Here is a 12,964-nt window from a genome sequence, read left to right on the forward strand (position 1 = left end):
CACAGAATCATTGCACAAGCCTTTAACCAGAAATTTCTCTGGTTAGTGCCACATAATTATACTGCAGAAAACAGCAAATAGAAGATTATTGAGTTTGGCCTTAGTAACTACTTAAAGGTGAGGTGTTTAATTCTCAAGTAGGCAATTTTTTGTCTTATTGTGTTCTAACCTGCTTAAGTGAATAGAAGGAGAAACTTTGGATTTGTTGTTTTTCAGTCGCTAAGTTATGTCCAATTCTTTGAAACCCCATGAATTACAGCACATGCTTCCCTGTCCTTTACTATTTCCCAAAGTTTGCTCAAATTTATGTCCATTGAGTTAGTGATGCTATCTAACCATTTCATCCTCTGCCGCCCTCTTCTCCTCTTGCCCTCAAGTTTTCCCAGCACCAGGGTCTTTTCCAGGGAGTTGGCTCTTCACATCAGGTGGACAAAGTACTGGAGCTTTAGCTTCAGCATCAGTCCTTCCAAAGAATATTCAGGGTTGATTTCCTTTGGGATTGACTGGCTTGATCTCCTTGCTGTCCAAAGGACTCTCAAGTATCTTCTCCAGTACCACAGTTTGAAGTGTCAGTTCTTCAGTGCTCAGCTTTCTTTAGAGTCCAACTCTCACATCCATACATGACTACTGGAAAAACCATAGCTTTTATTAGATGGACCTTTGTGGGAAAAGTGATGTCTCTGCTTTTTAATATGCTGTCTATGTTTGTCATAGCTTGTTATAGGCTTGCCATAGCTTGGATTTGAGGCAGTATCAAAGTGGGGCATTGAAAAGGCAGAAAGTAGCAAAGTCAGGCAGCTAAGGAAGGTTAGGGCCATCTCATGGAGAGTGTTCAAAGAAGCCCATAGAATATATTTTCACCATCCAGGGTCCTGCTAGATGGAAATGCTGCACCACTTGAAGACACCCAACAGTGGTGTTTTATGAGTATCAGTGTCCGAGGGCTCTGGTAGATTCCAGAAAGACTTAGTGCAAGGATCCTCTTTTCTCAGCATTCTGCCCAGAATGTGGTCGGTCAGCCTGGCTGGAGGCTGTTCTCCTGTACAGCAGCCCATACAGTTGCTAATCCTTCTGCTTATGATCTCAGCCCCGCTTCCCTTCCCTGTGGCGATATCCCTCTTCATTCCAAACCAGAACACACACAGACATCTTCCCCGACAGCTGAATCTAGGCGAATTTGTTTCCAGTGTTCTCAAAATAAAGATTTGAACAGTTCCTTTCTGTCTAACTTGGTTCTCTTATGTACGTGTAGGAAAGCAAAATTGTTATCATTTATTTGTATTCAATAAATCAGTTGGTGTCTTGGAAACTATCTTTGATGGGGTAAAAATCTAAGAACATGGTGGTGAGGGCAGGAAGAGGAATCAGGAGGAAGAGGAGTGAGGGGCTAGGCCCCTGGAGGGTGACCCTGGCTACAGTGTCATTTCACTAGTGTGGATTTTAGGGATCAGCGTGGGCTGTCGCAGTGCTTAGAGGGGGCAAATATTATTTAGTCATTTGCTAAATACTCTTTAATGTAATATGAAAAGTGAAAAAGTGAAAATGAATTTGCTCAGTCATGTCTGACTCTTTGTGACCCCAGAGACTGTAGCCTACCAGGCTCCTCCGTCCGTGAGATTTTCCAGGCAAGAGTACTGGAGTCGGTTGCCATTTCCTTCTCCAGGGGATCTTCCCAACCCAGGGATCAAATGCAGGTCTCCCGCATTGTAGGCAGACGCTTTTACTGTCTGAGCCACCGGGGAAGTAATATGAACACCAGGTAAAATGTTCAAATGGAACAAAAGAGAACGCAGTGAAGAGTAATTCTCCCCGTCACCATCACCCCTCCTCTTCTGTCCCCAGAGGCCACCACAACTGGCTTGTGCATTCTCGTGGGCAGCTGGGCCCATTTAAGCATGCTTGTCTTCTTCCCCTTGGCTTGACCTTGACTTGGACCTGTTAAGTCAGGGCCTAAATTGCAATTTGAAGATGACACTCAGCTCTTCACTTTCTCATTCTCTGCTTAAGCAAAGTAATGAATAAAGAAACATATGTGAGAGCCTGCAAGCCCTCACTATGGGTACATGATTAACTCCTGTACCTGTTTTTCACACCTTCTGTTGCACAAAGCTGAGCAGGTGACTGGTACATTCTCTCTTTCCACAGCATGCGATATTTCCAATTCACTGCAAAACAAAGTTCAAACTGCTAAAAAAGCTAGTTTTTAATTACCTTGAGATTCAAGTTGCAAGGAGGCAGCCTGACAGGTCTCATTGATGTTCTCAGTAAGCTGTGAAGACATGTGGCTAGATATGACTGGTCATTAATATATACAGTGTAATCAGATGCCATCATAATTGTCATTATTACAGGATCATAAAGCTTCAGAGTAACATAAAAAACAAGTACCTTTGTTTGAAAGGTCAGCCAAAAAAAAAAAAAAAACCAACAGACTGAGCTCATCAATAAAACAGGGGTGAAAAGAACAATGAGAATTTATAAGGAATTCTTCTGAAAATCAAGTGAGCAAAGACTTTTATAATAATGTTCAACTTAAATGAGGAAGTGGGCAAATGATGTCCTGGTAAATTACTGTTCATTGAATTAAATATTGACATAAATAATAACAGTGATTTTCTAATGTTTGTAATTAGCACTGGCTAGCTACATAAATTGACTTTCTCAGAGAACTCTGTATTTGACTAAATTTTCAAGATTGATGTTTTATAAATTTAAGCAATGGGATGCATATAACTGCAAGGTAACTAAAGAAATGAGTTGTCTACATAAAGCAATAGTGATGCATTTCCTTCAAAAAAAATGTGTGTGTGTGTGTGTACACTCTGCATGCTTTGCCCACAGATCATCACAGAGTGGTCTTTTGGGAGGATCTTTTTCTTGCTCTAGTGTCAGATCTTAAAATGAGATTTAAGGGCTGGGAAGTCTGATTGAGTGGGGCCGAGATGTGATTTCTAGTAATACCACTCACCAGAGCATGAAGAACAGAAAATGCTATTTCTGTGTGTTGGAGGTGAGACAGTTTTGGACAGACATATTTTAATTCAGCCTTTTCTTTTGAAATCAAATATATGCCGGGGCTACCATGAGATGTGTGGTTGCTTATTATAGTTAATAGATTGTTTATCCTCTCTGTCCTTGAGATAATCCTAAGTATGTGCATAAGACTGTGATCAGGTTACCAGTAAAAACCATTCAGCCTGGAGGTGGTCCATAAGGTGGTGAACATTCCCTAGAGCAGATGGGAAAGATAATGTTTAATCAAGAGTTGGAGGATTAGGTGGTACAACACAAGCCAAGAGAAAGGGATAATTTCATTTTGGGTGAACCTCTCTAACATTTCTCGTACCTGAAGACAGATTATAACAATCCCAGAGCCATGACTTCTGGCTACTGTCTCCCCACAGCTGACCTTATAGACCTTGTCAACCTTGGACTCTGCCTATATCGCTGCCTGAATCTGTGAACAAGTCAAATGTTTGTTAATCAGGTTTATGAAGATATATGAAGTGAGTCATTCACAAATGAATATACATGTGAGGAAATGACAGAATTCTGCTAAACATATTTATATTTGAACAACTGATACATCTGAGCATGATTTAGAAGAGGATGTGTGTAAGTTTATAGAAATGACAGTTAAAAAGATAACTGTCACAATGTTTACTGATGAAGTTTCTATTTATCTTAATGTTTAGAAGTTAAATGAAAAGATGGATTGTGGATTACATACAGCCTAAGGGTTTTTGAACCTGAAGCTGATGTAACAACTTGTGACAAATGAAGGGAGCAGGAGGGTGGAGCCAACTAGCTGAGAGTCCTCTGTAGAGGTAAGGTGGGGAGGCCATTGACAGCTGAAGTACAACCTCGTTTTATCTCTCACTGGAGAAGGCAATGGCACCCCACTCCAGTACTCTTGCCTGGAAAATCCCACTGATGGAGGAGCCTGGTAGGCTACAGTCCATGGGGTCGCTAAGAGTCGGACACGACTGAGCAACTTCGCTTTCACTTTTCCCTTTCATGCACTAGAGAAGGAAATGGCACCCCACTCCAGTGTTCTTGCCTGGAGACTCCCAGGGACGGCGGAGCCTGGTGGGCTGTCGTCTATGGGGTCGCACAGAGTCGAACACGACTGAAGCGACTTAGCAGCAGCAGCAGCAGTGTTTACTGAAAAAATTCAGTGCTGGATGGAGATGTGGATGAAGTCGCTGTTTGTGGCCTGCTGGACTGGGTTGTGTGTTCACTCAGAAGCTGCCACAGCTTTAAGTTACAGCCGCGGGGCCAGGAGAACATCACTGCTCCTACTTTGTCGTTTGCTCTAGGCCCTGGGCTGTGCTCTTTGCTCTTTTGCTTAGTTTACTGCAAACGTCAAAAAGCACTTTTTGTTTTAGCTTCTTGCAGGCTCCACTCTAATAGCCTGGAGGAAGTTGCCAAACAAACGTAACCTCTTCTGTCCACCTGGTGTCTCTTTACCTGTGTTTGCTGGCTGTTTGGCAGTGCACTTACACCCTGGAAATGTGCTCTGGGAGGTGTTAAACTGAATTGGGGAATATTTCAAACCAGGCCTTAAATAATAGAAATGAAATGTTGTGCTGCTGAAGTGGCCTGGATTGGAAACTTTTGAGTGAAAAGTTAGATCCTGGTTTTTCTTAAAGATGAAATGGAGCCCTGGGGTATGTGGTTTTCAGGCTATCTCTATTTGTTAATTTTGGAAATGGACTTTTCACAGTTTTACTTCTCTTTTGTCTTAAGCTTTTGGTTTTACCTCTAAATGCAATTGATAGAAAACTTGAGATTGTGCTTTTTACTTTGATTCTAGTTAATTGGCCCAGGCGAAGCAACAATGGATACAGCCATTAAGAACCATAAATAAATATACTTGTTTTATGATATAATCAGTATTCCTTGATATAATAACAAACATAAAAGGGCAGGGTACTGAACAAAAGCTTCTGCAGATTGTCAGATATTCACAAACCCAGATCTCAATTAACTGGCCTAGTAAGAAAAAGATCAAGCTTCTTCCTTTTTTTAATATCCTAAATGGATTTTCTTTAAAGCAAAGAAATATAACTTTTAGAGAAGGACAAGCACACACATTCCCTGAAAGGTTATTCAGATCTACTATTCAGATCTTTCTTTAAGGTCTCAGAGAGTTTGTCCTAGTTATGGAGGCAAATGTCTCACCAGAAGACACCATGGCTTGTGATCTTTGAATAGAGGTACACAAAAGAGGCCAAGTTTTATTAGAGTTTGAAGATACAGAAAGAATAGAATAATCTTAATTTTATAGCAATAGATATCTTTGTTGTTATAGAACAATGTTTATCATTACACGTTTCTGGTATTTGCTGTGACTGAGTACTAGCAATGCTGTTGTTAGTAATTTTCTTTAGACTGATTCAGAATGAAGGGTCCACATACTGGGGCTCGGAGGGCAGCCCACAAAGAGGACATGGTTACACTTTTTATTCTGGTCTAGAGTTAACAAGAGTTGCTTCATTTTATTCAAGGCACAGGGGAAATTGTGGTCTTAGTGGACCTGCACCTGAATCTGGGAACTGCTGCTGCTGCTGCTAAGTCGCTTCAGTCGTGTCCAACTCTGTGGGACCCCATAGACAGCAGCCCACCAGGCTCCGCCGTCCCTGGGATTCTCCAGGCAAGAATACTGGAGTGGGTTGCCATTTCCTTCTCCAGTGCATGAAAGGGAAAAGTGAAAGTGAAGTCACTCTGTCGTGTCCGACTCTTAGCAACGCCATGGACTGTAGCCTACCAGGCTCCTCCATCCATGGAATTTTCCAGACAAGAGTACTGGAGTGGGGTGCCATTGCCTTCTCCTCTGGGAACTGTTACATACTGTCATTCCATATGAAGCAAGGACAACTCTTCTGTGAGCTGAGTGGCAAGAATTCCTTTCATATACTTGATCAGCTGTGGAGTAGTTGCTCCAATTCAGTCTTCCGTGATGGAGCCAAGGACTTAGGAAAAGTTTCCATCAAATGGCATGAAGGCAAAGCTATACAATTCTATGTACCAGAGGTAGATGCTGTGCATTTAGTGGCACTCTTGTTATAACCTGAGCTAACTTTTAAACTGTCATCTTCCTTTTTTTTTTTTTTTTTGATAATTTAAACCAAACACTATTGTCTAGTTTAATTTCCCAGCACTTGGTGTGATAGGCTTTACAATACCAGCACTGAGTATCAGGGCTAGTCATGGTGGTGGTGGTACTCAGTCGTATCTGACTCTTTCTGACCCATGGACTTCAACCCACCAGGCTCCTCAGTCCAAGGGATTTTCCAGGCAAGAATAATGGATTGGGTTCCCATTTCCTCCTCCAAGGAATCTTCCCTACCTAGGGATCAGGCTCATGTCTCCTGCATTGGCAAGCAGATTCCTTACCACTGTACCACCTGGGCCTCAGATCAGTGTCTCTGAAAAGATTTTTTTTTCTCATATAGTCCAGCTTCCAATATCCCAGGGTAAGAATTCCTTCTAGAGTGGTATGATCATCCTATATAGCCTCTTATTGAATGGTCTCAGTGACCGAGCACTTGAAAGTTCTTTCTAGTATTTTTTGTTTCGGTGGCTCTACTTAGAATATTTTTCCATAGGAATCTCAAATTCTGTCTCCTTGCCCCCTCACCCTTTTGCCTCAGTTCTGGAGCTACAAGTATGTGTCCACCCCTGTTAATTTAGAATTCAAAAATATTAAAGGGAATTTTCTTTTTTTCCCTAAATCTCTTTTTCATGAAAAACTTACATCATTCATTCATTCAAAAAAATGTTTACTGAATAGCTACATGAGCAAACATTGGGTTAGATGCAGTGGATAATGTAAGGGTGATTCAGAGAACTATTTTTCATAGAATTTGCATACAGAACTGTCAATACACATGTCACCTTCTTCTGGGTACACTATCCTATTGTTTTTTTCTAGATTGAGACCTTCTTGAGGGCTGAGACCATGGCATTGCCTGAGTATTCCTAGAGCAGACACAAAAGTAGATATTCGATAGATGCTTTCTGACTTTCCTCCATTCCTCTGAAAATGAGGCCCCTACACCTCATTCCCAGATGGTGCAGTAGTAAAGAATCCAGCTGCCAAGTCAAATGATGTGGATTTGACTGGGTTGGGAAGCTCCCCTGCGGGAGACAATGGCAACCCACTCCAGTATTCTTGCCTGGAGAATTCCATGCATAGAGGAGCCTGGCAGCCTACAGTCCATGGGATCCCAAAGAGATGTATATGACTGAGAACACACTTCAGCTTCAGCAAACACATCACACTGCTTGATCTGATGATGACTTTGTATGTGGGCTTACAAGCCCTTGGTCCACATAGACTGCTATAAGATTCTGTCTCATTCGTTATTTCATTTAAAATGCTCAAGAAGGCTGAGAGGTAGACACTGTTTTGTCCAGATTTTAGATCAGAAAACAGAGAGATATATGATATTTAAAATAATGGAAATCACAGATGTGTTCTAATTGTGTTTGTGATTTTTTAAAATAGGGATCCTAGCTCCTGGTTTCCCACCATTTTCTAATTTTGTACCTGAGTTTTTGATCCTGATGTAGAACTATAGCCTATCATTATGAAATTATATCCGGTTAGTTTTGGCCTATAATTCTAGCCTGTTGAGTCCTTCTGGATTCTTAATATGGTTATTTATCATTTTAGCTATTCCTTTCAGTTTGTGTACTTGTTACTAATATGCTAAGCATATTCTTTCATATGATTTATTGATGAGAAATGCTGGTAGTCAAAGATGGAAAGCTGTGTCATCTGTGAGAAACCTTGCTCCAGGATGACATCCATCCACTCACCAAAGTTTCTTGGGTACATTTGTTCAACTATTCTATCATGTAGTCCACATTTTTCCATTTTGACCATAAAGATAACATGAAAAGCTTTGCAAATTAAAGTGTATTTTGTTTTAAATCAGATGTTTTTCTACATGAGTTGAATTGTTTCCCATTTACTAAGCATACAACAATTAGCTTTTAATTTGTTATTCCAGAGGCTATGGTTTGGTTCATACTTTAGTTTAATGTATGTACTAATGAAAAAGCTTTATGTGCACATGTAAGTTTTATCATCTATTTCTCCCTCATGATATTTTTCCTTTCTTTTCTGCCTCTAAGTATTTCCATGTACTACCTGTTTTAAAATATGGGGGAAAAGTGTATTTAAAAGAAAATGAAAGACTTGATGCAAAATAATATATTTTCCCAACAGAAACATTCTTTAATGCATACGTGCAAAACTTTAACACCTGATTTAAAAATGTATGAAGAAACTCTGTCATGTGGAGGATGTTACTTAGGAGCTGAATTACAGGATTTGCCTGTCTTTCTTTTTCTCTTGCCTTGGGCAATCTAGTCTAATTACAAAACTTGCCTTTCATTTTGTTTAGTGTTTCTCAGCTATGCATGAAAAAAGTTAATCAAAAAATAAAATGAAAAACTGTGATGGCTAATCGAAGTCCCATAGATTTCTCTGCTGTTGGCTAGCTTGTCTTTGGGAATGAACTCCAAAATGCTACCTTTAATGCATCATTAGATGTACTGTGACTATTGGTCTCTTCTCCTTTTAAAGAAAGAGAAAAGATTCCTTTAATTTTAGGATTTGTTTCAAAATTAGAAAATGAAAAGAAAAACATGGTTTTTCCTATCTTCATTTGTCCCTCCTTCATTTATACCTTATCTATAATTGTTGGGAGGTTTGTAGCCATAAAAGACACTAGACCAACCATCTCAAAGATAGGTGATGTCTCTGATTAGAGCAGATAGAGAAAAGCAATTTACACCCCTTGTTCTCTAGTGTGTTTTGTAGGAAAGAAAAATACCTCTTTTTCCTTCTACCTATCTTAGGTTCATTGTCTGGGACCCTGTAAATTAGACTGACAAAAGACAGATTAGTAAGAGAAAAATGTGCAGGTTCATTAGTGTGTTATTGTTTAGTTGCTTAGTCATGTCAGACTCTTTTGTGACCCCATGGACTGTAGCTTGCCATGCTCCTCTGTCGATGGGATTTCCTAGGCAAGCATACTGGAGTGGGTTGCCATTTCCTTCTCCAGGGGAATCTTCCTGACCCAGGGATTGAACCCATGTCTCCTGCATTGGCACATGAATTCTTTACCACTGAGTCACCAGGGAAGGCCTTATTAGCATGTATATCATGCATTCACATAGAACAAGTGATGAGTAAAAAGGGTGGCAAGTACATGGGCTTATACAGCATCTTAATAAAAGAACAAGACATTTTTAGAGAAATGATAACATATGGTTAGAAGGGCTTTGAGTTTCTAGGGTGGCAAATTGTAGGGGAATTAAAGAAGATAAGGCTAGTTAGTAGAGTTTGTTATGTGGATTCCTCTGATGCTTTTTCTGGGCTGACAAGGGTTCTAAAGGTGTCTTTGGTAAAATCTGTTCTTCCTGGTAGAGAGGGGAGAGGAGACACTAACAAATTTACATCAGGTTTTAGGCAAACAGGGGCAGACAGAGAGCTCTTCTTACATCTGTTTCTTCTAAATTGCTTTCTGCTCAAAATGGCTCTCATGCCACAGAGATATATTTTGGGGTGGCATGTTCTGCTAGCCTTCATTTTAGAAGGACATTGGAATAAAAGGATGATGATTCTTGGCCTATCCTCTATCTGGCTCTCTTGTCTAGAGTATAGACCTAAATGTCTACCACTAGAACCAGTGGTTGTGTAGGTTGGTTTTTCCTCAAGGGCTAAGATGTCATCTTAGTTCATTTCAAATACTCTCCATGATGAAACCACTGCAAACCAAAAACAATCTGATAAAGTTAGTGCCTTTAATAAGTATCATTACTTAAACCTGGTAAAGTCATAGACCAGTCTCTTCGTTGTTTGGGAAGCAAAAGAAAAGGTATAGGAGAGGGGTGGGAGATTGCTGAGAATATTTGAGCATCTTGTTACTGTTTTTTTTTAATTAATTTTTTTTTATTTGGAGTATAATTGCTTTACAATGTCTTGTTAGTTTCTATTGTACAACTACATGAATCAACTATTTGTATTCAAATATCCTCCCCCCAACCCCTCTAGATCATGATGGAACAGCAAGCTGAGCTCCCTGTGCTATACAGCAGCTACCAACTAGTTATCTATTTTGCACATGGTAGTGTATATATGCCAATGCTGCTCTCTCAATTTGTCCTCTCTCCTTCCTCTGCTGTGTCCACAAGTCTGTTTTGTACATTTGCATCTCTATTCCTGTCCTGCAAATAGGTTTGTCAGTACCATTTTTCTAGATTCCATATCTGATACCGTTTTGAAGGGTTGGTGGCAGTGGCAGTGGGTTGATGATGGACGAAAACAGCATGTTATAATGCAAGTTTGTGGCATTTTTAGCTGAGCCTGTCACACAAAAGATTTTTGGATGGTGTGTATCCACTGATCCTATGGCCTCAATAACCCTGCGATCCTCAGTTGTTTGAAGTGAGTGCTGTTGAGAAGCAACATATGCTTCTTCCCCTCCATGCAGAGAAATGAAATTTGGAAAGATGCGCGAAAAGAGAAAACATAGTTTCCTATGGCAGTTTATCTCCAAGAACGAACAATTTCCTGGGACTGTGATAACGGTTGCTAAAACCTCACTGAGAAAGATAATTCCAATGCCCAAATTTGGGCTTAGATCATGTTGCGGCTGGCTCAGTAGAGTGGCAAGGGACCATCAGTCTGCTTTGGAGAGAAGTATTATACTTGGGAATCGTGTGGATGTGGCCTCCCTTTACTGATAGTGAGTATGATGAAAGAGTCCTTGGGTCCTTCAGAGGGAGTATACCATTCACATAACACAGCATTGTGTAACTCTCATGAATTTTTTTTTCTTTTTTATAATGCTATTTAAACTTCCTTTCATTACCACCTGCATAAAATGGAAAATATGTTAGAGTCTGTTGAGGAGGTTTCTGAATGCTTTATAAATAACAGCAATGTGACCAAAGTCATGTGCGCTTAGGTTTTTTGTAAACATTGAAGGCCAGTTATGAATACTTCAAGGCATTAAAACCCTTCTGTTTTAATTTCCTGGCTGAGACAACTTTGGTATTCCAAGATTTAGCCAGCCACGGATTCAACAACTGAGGAGCCAGTTTTCCAGAAATTCCAGCTTTGATTTGATTATTTCAAGGAATAGCAATAATCAGAAATATCAGGCCTTAGAGAAGAACCAACAGCACGAGTATAGTGTGGAGCTGTTGCACATGACACAAGTGGGTGAATCTGTGAATTCAGAATTAGTGAGTTGCCCAGGACTCCAGTAAGTTCTCTTGCTTTGTTATTATAAATTTTTCGACATATGAAATTAGGATCATGCTATGTTACAAAATCACTGAAAAGATCACTGTCTCAGGAAGTCAGGAGACCTGAGTCTTAGTCCCAGGAAATAATTATTAATTATAATCTTCATTTGTGAACAATTATTATCTTACTACATGTAGGGCATCTTTTCTAGCCTATACAATAATTTAATCTGGAAGATATTCTACCATGTTCAATTTGACGAAAGAATTGCAGAGAGAGTAAATGACTTTCCCAAGGTCACTAAGTTAGTAAAGACAGAGTTAAAATTCAGACTCAAGAGTGTCCCCTGAGGCTGTGTCTCTGCTGAATGCTCCATATTCTTTCCTTTGTCTTTCCTTTGTCTGAATGCTCCACCTTCTTTCCTTGCATCTTTGTCTTTCCTTCAGCTGTTTCTCTTTGGAATGAATACCCTTCTTGCTCATCTCAGTCTGTGTGACTTTTTTTTTTTTGAAAGCTCATTCTTTAGGCCTGACTTCAGTCTAGTATTTTCAGGAAGACCTCCCGGGACATTCCCATCCATTGGTCTCTCCAAGTATAACCTCCCGGCCCTTCCTACCATGCTGCTCGCTTGGCACCTGCTCATATCTCTCGCGCGATCCTCTTGGCTTTTGTTATCTCCCATCTATCGTGAATCACATTTCAGTGTGATGCTTCTCCCTCTCTTCCCTGTCTCTCATTTATAAATTTGGAAGATACTGGGAAACAAAGCACAGGAAAAATACCAGGTATTCTACTAACTCAAATTAGCAAAATTTACCATTTAAAAATACTGGCTTCAAATACTTTTCTGTAAATAAAGAAATAGCACCTGACCAATCAAATTGATGTTTACATTATACATTTTCCAATCCCATTCACCTCTCCCCTCTCCAGAGGTAACCACTAACCTGAAATGGATGCCTAATCTCTAAGTCTAGATTTTTTATTTTTTGTTACACGTTCTTATATTTGTGAACAATATATAATGCCGTTTTGTAACATTTTGGGAAGAGAACATAGTGTAATTACTGCATGAGTGTGTTCTTGGTTGTGTCCGACTCTTTGCGACCCCATGAACCGGAGACCGCAGGTCTCATCTGTCCATGGGATCTTCCAGGCAAGAATACTGAGGTGGGTTGCCATTTTCTCCTCCAGGGGATCTTCTTGACCCAAAAATCAAATCCACATCTCCTGTGCTCCTGTGCTGGCAGGCAGATTCTTTTACCACTGAGCCACCTGGGAAGCTCAATGAATGCATACATCTTTTGAAAATCTGTGTTTTTAACTCAATATTTTTAAAAAATTGTCACATTAACACATTTAAATCTAGTTTATTCCTTTAAATTGTAGCATTCCATTTAATAATCCTAAATGTCTTACTTATCTAGTCCTCTTTTTACAGACACTAGGGTTCTGATTAAACTTTTAAGTTACAAAAGTTAAAAAACTTTTTTAGTGAATTAGTTTTTCCTTTTCTATTAGACTAAGTCCTCTGACTAAAGGACTGTGGATCATGCTTCTTAGTGTTTAGCACTGCGACTACAATTCAATAGACATTCAAATGAATGAATTTTGATGAAAATATCTGAGTTAACTGAAGGTATTCAACTTTGAGAAGTACTTAGAAATGCGTTTAAATGTACTTGGCAAGTC

The 12,964-nt window shown here is 39.8% G+C and overlaps 1 long non-coding RNA gene across 1 annotated transcript in view; it reads left to right on the forward strand.

Annotated features, from left to right (window-relative positions):
• The first annotated feature begins 2,404 nt into the window (after nt 1–2,404).
• Nucleotides 2,405–12,964, forward strand: part of LOC145507975 (uncharacterized) — a 32,197-nt gene continuing 21,637 nt past the window's right edge. Inside the window, exon 1 of the long non-coding RNA XR_014055265.1 lies at nt 2,405–2,501. This is a non-coding gene — a long non-coding RNA (uncharacterized LOC145507975). The remainder of the gene's footprint in view (nt 2,502–12,964) is intronic.

Source organism: Giraffa tippelskirchi, chromosome 5 (genome assembly GCF_054371585.1).
Source record: "Giraffa tippelskirchi isolate mGirTip1 chromosome 5, T2T-mGirTip1v1.2.pri, whole genome shotgun sequence".
Lineage (NCBI taxonomy): Eukaryota > Metazoa > Chordata > Mammalia > Artiodactyla > Giraffidae > Giraffa > Giraffa tippelskirchi.